This window comes from Echeneis naucrates, chromosome 3 (genome assembly GCF_900963305.1).
Source record: "Echeneis naucrates chromosome 3, fEcheNa1.1, whole genome shotgun sequence".
NCBI classification, from domain to species: domain Eukaryota; kingdom Metazoa; phylum Chordata; class Actinopteri; order Carangiformes; family Echeneidae; genus Echeneis; species Echeneis naucrates.
The window spans coordinates 8,983,905-8,994,334 of record NC_042513.1 but is presented as its reverse complement, the minus strand read 5'-3'; positions in this window follow the sequence as shown (position 1 = coordinate 8,994,334).

Genomic DNA, 10,430 nt, shown 5'->3' with positions numbered 1-10,430 from the left:
TAGCATGAGGCAGTCTTAGTGAGACAGAATATCTGAGCAGGCACATCATCCCTAGCCGCAATCAATGTACCATGTAATAAGATATTACAGTCAGGCCTCAGAAATAGGCAGTCACATGTATTTTTAGCAGCAGGATATCCTACCTGCTTGTTGTAGTGACTTTTCCCAGACGCAGCAACATCTGAGCATTTTGTGAAACATGAATCTGCAGGACAAACATGCAGCGGAAATTGTTTTTGATCAGAAGGTTGTGTTGGGAGAATGGCAGAATGATGTGTGATCATGAAATGATGAATTAATACACAGTGGCTTAGAGATCATCTAGCCAATCCCTTAAAAAAATAAGTGGTTTTTCTTAAAAAGGACCCTCTGATATTAAGTTATGAAGAGAATATGTCACCCTGCTGTAAAATTTCTACTTTGGCACCGATGGAGCTTTGCGAAGAGTGAGAAAATTTCTAATTTCACGGTTGCCTAAAATTTTGAAATTGCTTACTGTTTCATAAGATGAAATGTGTTTTCTAGTACCTAAATAATATTGGGTTATTATTATTGTTTCCTTATGTAATTCATAGTTCTTTTACAAGCACGATCTTGTATTTAATAACTGAATATGCACAGTAGCTTAGTTTATAGCTGTTAAATTAATGTAATTCAGATTTTCTTCTTAAGTGTGTTACATAAGGAAAACAGTATAAAACACCAAAGTACACATCCCTCAAAATGGTAATGCAGAGCATTTGAGCAAAAGTTATTACAGCTCATCATAAGCAGGAACATAATAGGCGTTTAAGAAACAGCTATCAGATATAAAAAGCTACTATGCATTTATACTGTATATGCATTGTGGCAGGAGTGGGATCCATTGTTTTCTGGAATTTGGGCCATAATAAGTAACAATTATGGTACAATGAAAAGTACGAAACTGTTGTAGAGCCCATTTAAATGCTGTTTAATTTTCTGTTTCATTCTTGTACACTACTTTATGTTCAACAAGTATGACATTTCCAAGGCCCAACATACCATTAAAACAGTTATCTAAACCAAATTATTGTATCTGACCTCAGAATCTCAGTACTTATAATGGCATCTACACACACACACACACACACAGTTACTTCTTCGTAGTAGTAAAGCTGTATAAAGGACCTTCCACCAATAAATTGCTGGAAGTTTCTCTGTATTGTCAAGGACAGCGACTCTATCTGGCAATCAGCGACCACAGCCGTGGTGCAGTTGCCATGGATACAAACAGCACACGTAACACAACAGAAATGGTTGGCCAGCTCATATCTCCCCTACTTGTCTATAAGCCAGTGATCCATCGCCATCACCCTGTCAGAAAATAAAACCATAATACAATAGTATCTGCCGCTTCTTTCCCCTACGGCGACATGTGTTTCACTGCTTATTAGAGAGCTGTTTTTAGCGACATGTTATCTATTTTGTGAGGACGCTGGACCCTGATCTCTGACTTATTGCATTCAAACCAGCCACATATAAGCTGTGATGACTGGAAGCTGATGTTTGGCCTTCACCAAGGATCAGGATTGGGTTTTAGGGTAGAACCATAACAACTTGCCAAACAATATACATTTTATGGGTTGTGTATATACAGCAAATGAGACTAAGGTTGTCAGGCAGTGGCCTTGGTTCAGTGGATGGATTGTAAATCACATCAGAAGAGGAGATGAAGTTCCCTGTCACTGTTGGTGGTCGGTTATGATAATTAAAGGAAACTCTGGTTTGCTGTCATGGAGGAGAGGTCATGATCTGTAATTCTATACTTGGTTGTCAACTCATGCTCCATAAAAGTGTTCATCTATAGATTATTTTCCTTTAAAGTATCTCCTCAGGCCTTTGCATTTATTTATTTTATTTTGCCTGAGCAAATGTTGAATGAGATTCACACTACTCACTAAACCAAGTATGACAGTCACACCCAGTCTCAGGTGACATCTGAGTTCAGTTGCTCAGAATTGAAATGAAATACTCTGAGTGGGCAGCAAATGCCTAAAGGGTGCCTCAGGGAGCTAGCCTGGCCTTACTCACCAGCCTTTAGGCCCCCTTGAGTCAATTCAGGACCCTCTGTTTGCACACAGTGTCTATAGCAACACACAGAGTCAGCACTACACCAGAGCTCAGTCAAACCACATTTATTTCATACACGTCTGTTTAAAATCAGCGTCGGAAACATTTGGCTGTCTGAGTAGATTCATAAAATGGACTCCTGGAGACTTGAGAATCAGATTTACATTCAGACTTATTTCAATCAAAGATTATGAGCAATGATAGAAACGAGTGGTCACAGAAGTCCATTATTTTAATAAGCCTGAATTGGTCAGGCAACCTTTTAGCTTATTGGTGTCTTTTCCTTGGAGTCAGAATAAACCATTTCGCTGCACTGACTACACTTGATACAGTTTAGGCATCTTTTTTGTGGTATTTGTAAGAGACACCATATAATTTTCATTTTAATAGGAATTTTTTAGCCTATAAGAGGGCACATACCTATACATGGATAATTAGTAATTAAGTTTTAATGAGGGTGAGCTACTCTGACTGATGACACAAAGAGTTAACAGGCTTGGCGCTTTGTTAGACTTTGCTAAGCATTCAGTGATGAAGTAAACCAAATGCTAATGTTGTCAAGTTTGTATAGTATATAAGTTATATAATTTATTGTCAAAACTCTGCTGATCAGTTGGTCCATCGTTCCAATTTTGTCTCTTTATTATTATTATTATTCATTATGTTAAACAGCACTGGGCAAATCGAAATTTTGAGCTAATGATGGTGTTGGATACAAAGTAAAGAGATTACAAAAGATATTACCAGTCTTCCAATCTATCTAATAGCTAATATTCAAGTCATTACTCAACAAATCTCAATGTCATTGAGTTGCCAGAGGAAACCAGATTGCCAAGGTCAGTAAAATGCATCCTCTGGGGGCAATGAGAGTCTGCACGGAACGTGGCAATCAAATACAATAGTTTGAGATACTAAATCAAAGTCAAGTCTCAAGCCAAAAGGGCCAACCAAGCAACACAAAAAGTAATATTGCAGTTCAATGAGTCGCGATATCAACATCACTTAGAATATAAATTTGAGTTATAAATTACAAGGGAAGCAGAAAAGGAAAATCTTATTAAAGAAAAAAACAGCCATGGATGGATTGGTTAAATGTTAGCACTGTCAGTTTAAGTTGGGCTTTTATGTTTGCGCTATCATAAAATAAGACAGTTAGACCACATTTACAAACTAAATTATTTGAATTATTTGGTCCTTAAAATTCACTCAATATTATTTATTTCATTTTGATTTAAACGAGGCAGAGTGAATAAAAGATTTCTATGAATTCCATCCCCTGCCTGACCCATTAAAGTGTGGTCTGATAATTTAATGGGTCTGACTGGGGTAGACCCATGTGATCATCTCTCTGTCTGTCTCTCTGGATTTCCTCCAAAAACATCACAGGGGTATGACCGGTTTGATGCCTGCCACATCTGCTATCTGCTGCAACTCCCACAGCCAACCACTGCCAACACATTCAAGTCAGAGGGGTCAGTCATGCAACCAGAAGCGTCGCAAGTTTCCAAGATCCCTATCCCTCTAGCCCAATGAGTCAAAAATAGTCCCTGTTAGCCTTTTATAAATCAGAGTGTTTCTATAAAAAGCCGTTAGTTGACCAGAAACCTGGGCTGAAGCCACATCACCCTATCTTTAGCTTTATTTATGCCTGGTGTTGACAGCACCACTTGCAGAGCTTTCCAGTCACTGTTCAATAGGTCACATGTGTGCCGAGCCCTCGGCCCGACGGTGGAAAGGACAGTCAAGTAAAAACAGTAATCAGTCGGCCTACAGTGCTGGACAGCCTGCGTCCCTTACAGAAACAATCCGCCTAACAGCTGCTGAGTTAACGGCTTGATGATTCTTCCCCCCAGATTCTTTCCATCCACTTAGTGTTTATGGAGCTCTGCTCTGATGAGAGATAAGCATGTCCACTATTGTGAAATGATGATTGGCATGATTACAACTGTCACATGACAGGAACTTTTGTTAAATGAGACCTGTAAAAATAGTAAGAAAAGAACCGTGGCTTTACATGACTGATGTAGCTCGTTTTTTTCACTATCTTTTTTATTCATCATTTAGAAAAGCACATCTACCTACGATCTCAGTAGCAGACTCACTCCCTCTAGCTTTTACTGTCACAGCATCAAAACTAGTCAAGGCAACGGCACGTTATTCAGGAATTCATTGTCAGGGTTATCAGTACGTATGATTTTTATCATAGAAGATATGACAGGACTAATAGATGAGTGCAGGAGCAATACAGACAAAGATGAAATACAGATAAATATAGACTGAGTTCAAATAAATATGTTTTATCTGAGGTGAGATGCTAAAATGAGTAGCTCTGTAGTTAAGGTGAATGTGTTATATTAAATGTGTTTTTCACCTAATAACCTGGACAGCTGCAAAGCCTTGATGTAACCTGTATGTGATTATGATGCAGCACTTCTGAAAGTCTTAACTGGATGGGCTGGTTCAAAACAAATAGAAAGCTATATCTTTTGGGACCGTTGGGTCAGCCCGCCCTGTGACCTGAGGAGAAGGTCAGCGAGCCTTTGCGACTTCCAGTGGGAAAACGCCTCAGCATCTTACCTTCGTCTTCTCTGAATCCTGTCATGTGCTTTGTTGAGAATATTTCAGAGCAAGTTTGCCCACACATGGACACTAAGGTGTCATCCCACTCAATCTTCAGTTCATGATTGATGGCACAGGCCACGTTCACAGTGAACAGAGATCGTGTAGGTGGACCTGTGTGTATGTGTGTCTACATCTGCGTCTCCGTGTGTAGGCTTATTACTCTCCTCTCAAGGCCACAGTTGTGCCATACTGAAGCATCAGAGCCCCCAAATGTGTAGGCCGCCACGTTTTGATGTACGAGCACCCCGTTGCTATCCGCATCAGATGATTGTTTCAACTACCTAGTGCAAAGGTGGTCATCATTTCTATTTATATACCCTGAATTATGCATTGATCTGTATGCAGTCGTAGCTTTGCAATCATGCAAATGTCTGTACCAAGAAGGAGACGTGTCAGTGCATGTGGATGATGTGTGGGAGGAGTGAGTCTGAGGGGAATGAGTAATTAGAGCAGTTGAATGCAGCCATTTGTACTTTATTATTATTTGTACAATGACCAGTCTCTGCTTCAGAATCATTTAACGTGGTACTAAATTGAATAAACTGAGAAAATATTGGTTTGTCAGCTCTTGTTTTCAAAACAAAACATCAAATTCTCAAGTTATGCCAGCAGAAAGAGCAGCATAGATAAAAATGGTAACCTATGGCATGAATTGTATGTATGTAATGTGTGTATGTATGTGTCTAATTTGTAGTCTTTCTCAATTGAATATAATATTCTTTATTCAGTGGAAGAAGAAGTTCAGAAAGTATGTGCCTTAGTCTCAAAACAGCAAGGCCACACTATAAAAATGATCCATTGCAAGTCAAGGTCATTAACTTAAATGCTATTCGGGTAAAGAAGCATTCGTATCTCAGTTTACTTAAAGCATTAAAAGCAGAAACTACAGCTCGTGCATAATAGCCTCTATAACCAACAGTAACTATATCTGTTCTAAATATAAAGACATATATGTTGGAAATTTAGAGACTTTATATGTTATTTATATGAAATGAATGAGGATCTATTAACTAGTAACAATAACTGTTAAATAAATGTAGTGATTTAAAAAGTAAAGTCAAATCTATGCCTCTAAAATGTAGTGAAATGGATCGTGTATCGATAAAAATTCTTTTCTAACCACATATACCACCACTGTCCTTGATATTGTTGAATGTGTCCAGCATTTTGTGTAATAGTGTAATTTTGGACATTTCTGTAAAGTATAAATATGCACAAACTCCTTTTCACAGAAAGTGGAGGCCAGTCAGGATAACAGAGATAAAAAGAGAAAAAGCTCTTGTTGAGTTTTATTGTGCACGTTCCATTTATTCCTTCTTTCATCATGTCAGGCTCATTTTTATCCCTCCACGCGTGCTCTGCTCTGCTCTTTCTGATGTGAGCTGTGTGTTTACTGTAAAATAATAGGTTTCACAATGCTTGATCCATGTCAAGACCCTTTTTGTGATTCTCTCTTCGATGGGCCTCTCCAGTTATAAAACGCTCTTTACATTCAGTGCATCTGACTCAACCTCATGTTGCTTTTTCAAAGGCGCTGTGAGGAATACATTAAAGCAATAAACATAGATATGCAGTCCTGCAGTCTGATGAATGTAATTGTGTTGAATTAACATACGGCATAAACCAGGTGAGATGTCACATTTTCTTATTACCAACAGATCAGCTTAATTCACTCGAGCTCCATGGCAGGAGAAATACATGTTAATCAGCGACAGAGCTAAGATGTTTCTGAGCATGAGAAGTTTATTTTGGTTCAATCTGCAGCCGAAAAAAGCCAATAGTGCACTAATTCAGAATAGTCTAAAAGCAGCTATTGATTCCTGTTTGGGTAACATTTGCTGAAGACTAGTTCTTTGGCTGTCTTTGGAATAACTAACCCCCCTGCAACTCGGGAAAACAGATAAGCGATAGAAGATGAATGAATGAATTAACTTGGTAAATATTAAATGTAATAATTGATTAATCAAAATGTGCAGAAATGGGACTTTAAGTTGTCCTAAACAGCAGCCCCTGCGAGATAAAATTAAATGTCACATGCTGTCACATGTCATAATCGCACTGATAGTGTTTCTTTGTGATTTGTTGCATCCTGTCTTCTCTCTTCTCATTGTGTATCTTGTCTCACGCTAATGAAGAGATGATGCAGCCAAAATGCTGAGCTAAGTAAAGCCAGCTATAGAGCACTACCTACCAAAGTTTAATGCACATTTAACCAACATAAAATAAATTTCACGCAAGGCCAAATAAGCCTGTAGCAGTATAATCCAGTGGCATTGTTTGACCTCTTCTTGAAAGATAAAGGAATCAAAAACAAATGAGGCAAAAAGTACAATGCTTTCCTCAAAGAGAGTAAACAAGTAAATAAATAAATGTGCGGATTTATATTCCCCAGTGCTGAAGTAAACAGGATGAATAGCTTCTCATGCTGCCGGTGATGGTGCTATGGAAAACAAGAAAGCTTCCCACAGCCAAACCTCATCTTCAGCCAGTTTTTAAAGCTGGAGGAAGACCATCTACTGTCACAATGCCAAAGTGACTCTAAAAGTTTCTGCCAGACCGATTATGTTTACCGTAAAAATGGACAGCTGGAGAAAATCACTCACCAGTGCGTAGTGTCACTGTTGTGCAGCACCATTCCTGTCAGCGAATGAGATTTATTGTGAAAGTGGAAAAGCCCAATTGCCTCTGACCTGTTTCAGCTGCCAGTAATTACAGACGGTCAACATTAGGCAAACATAATTTACTGAAACAACAGGAGATGCTAAAACAGCTAAGAGCAACTTAATTCTGATAAGCCCCTGGACAATTATTACCACAGGTCAGAATGTTTACGCTTTACAGCCGTTTTTTATTCTGCAAATGAATGCCCAGCCATCCATCTTTTCCCTTTCTGAACAACCACTCATGCAATTTAGAGTCACCACTTAACCTAAACATTCATGTCTTTGGACGCTTGGAGGAAACGGGAGAATCCGGAGGAAACCCACGCAGGAAGGGGAAGAACATGCAGACTCTGTACAGAAAGGCCCCAGGCCGGGAACTGAACATTGTTGTGGGGGAACAGCGCTAACCACCGATGTTCGCCTCCAGATGACACGGGATCAAACATATTGTAATCAAAATGCAAATGAGTGCTGTAAATGAATCTGTGCCACATCTCCACGCCTCTGTAATGTTTGGAGATGGAGCAAATTACTCAAATGAACAATGAAATGGAAGTCATAGATACGTCTCTCTCTGTCTCTGAATGGATTTGTATCACATCAGACTGAATTTCCTGATTGAACTCTTGAGAAGAGCCCATTGTAATTTACAAAATTTCCAATTAGGACACTCAAAAACTTCAGTTTAAGATAAATGTTTTAGGTGTGGATTTTGTCTCCAGAGGTATTTTATTATAAAAACCGACTAGCTGGGGCCGACAATAATGCTGATGTTGGTTGTGAAAATGAGCAAAAACAACACAGCTGCAGGTAACAAAACCACAACATTAAGCTGAAAGACCCCAGAAAGAGGTGGAAAAGGAATTACATTGGTGTAATCGTTTTTGCATCGTGGCATACAAGCTGCCATATGATCTATGTTGATATGAAATATTGTTTGTTGCTGCTTCAGAGGCTCATCGAGATTCAGGTGAAAAGTATTTTTAGATTAGTATTTTGGTCAAGAAAGAGTTACGTGTCAAATATATAAACAACTTATCGGAGGTGACTTGCAGCAGTGCAGATATGTACCAACCTTTTAACAGCTTCAGATGTGGAAACTGTCAAGTTTGAAGCCAAAGTGAAACTACACCATCTTAAAAGAAGCTTAAAATAGCCAAAGCTGTGGGGAAACTCAGAACAGAGAGAGGCGGGATTAGGATAAACACTCGCGCCTGCTGGTAACTGAGCAATGGAAAACCATCCGCTGCTCCACTTCGCCTGTCCCTGAGTGTCCTTCCACATATGGTGAATTATCTTTCATTTCCCAAGCTGCTTGGAGTGATTGGAAGTTTCAACCACATCCATCCCTGTGGCCTTGCACCCCAGATCGGCCATCTGAACCATCTCTGTCCTTGGAGGACATCGAGGCTAAAGTTGGATGCTCATTGCCTCCTAACATAACGCTTGACCCTGTGTCACAGGCTAATCCCTCCCCCTCTGCTCCCTCATCTCCCTCTGGGTCCTCACAGTGTATTTTCTTTTACTTGGCATTATGTTGTGCTTTGATTGGAACGGTAAGCAGAGATATAAATAACCACAGCATAAATGGACAGTGGGTGTGTAGAATATCAGTAGCATTGTCTGTATAGTTGGTGAGTCATTGCACATTGAAAAACTGGATGAATGTGGTTATTTGTGGATCTGTCATCTTATTTCTGCTCCATAAATATCAGTCTCCTGCTTATTGGAGCAACAGAGATGATAAGCATCTGAAAAAGCGTTTAGTTTTTTCCCCCCTCCGTGTCACTACTAACTCTAACTTTTGAGAAAAACAAAAAATAAATTGAGCTGCTGACATGATTGAACCTGCTCCAGTTTCAAGATTCATGTCAACAACATTTACAATTATGACTCTGCACTGACTGATTTTGTCGGACTCAAAGACGGAAGAAGAACATCACAGTTAAACAATGTCCTATCATATCATAATCTTTCCAAATTGTTTTAGATAATGTAATAGCACGTATTAATAAAATTGCATTAATGGAAAAGCAAATGGCCTGGTGTCCACACAATTTTGGGGAAAAACAGCTACTGCTACTAGTTTACCTCTCAATTCTGGCTGACAAAAGCTACATAATAAAGCAGAAAAAAACAAAACAAAGAGCTAATAAGCTCCCATGGAGGAGGGGAAGGGGATGGGGCCATAATTCCCATTGGATTTATCAATTTGGGAAATCCCAGAATTTAGTTTGGGAGCTTTTTTCCTTTTTAAAGATGGTGCCTGTGAGACAGATGTAATTTTTATGAATCATTGTTGAGGATGTTGCTGCCCCTTTTCTGTATCACAGTCAAGCAGTAATAATAAATCATAATTATGTTTTTGCCAGAACATGTTATTGGATGAGCACATAGTATCCATTTAATTAGAAGCGTTGCCTTTTGTGAATGCAGCGGGGGATTAGTTCTCCGGGCAACGATGGGCGAATGCCATTTGGTGGCTCTTCTATTGTTGAGCTATTTTTAGCAACTTTTAGGTCTGAATAGAAATCTGCTGGGCTGTGGCCACCCGGGTCAGCGTTTCTAAAGCCTTAATCACAGAGACTGGAGGGAACTGTTAATGCAGTTACACACAGGATAAATTTAGGATGTTTCATTAGATTAACTTTTAATTTTCAGCATCGCCGTAGCTAAAGAATGGAAAACAAAAGGTTACATGCAGTAATGTACAGTATATGGAGTGCTGGCAAAATTTTAATTTTGTTTAAGTGTTAGGTAAAATTCAATCACATTTCAGTATTTACAGGCATGTTCTTCAAATTTCTGGTTTTACAGTAATCTCTGTTTAGCGTTTAATCATAATTAGGAGTCAAGACAACGTCATTATTATTCAGTAATTATTAAGTAAAGATTGAAAATTAGGGGAAACCAGGCATAATCATTTCAGATGGAAATGGAACATTACAAGAAATACACATTTTTTACTTTGCAAGTTTAAATATTACTTTTTGCTAAATATTATGACTTTAATTTCAAAACATTGGATAGACCTGCTCTAAACTGACTGATGGG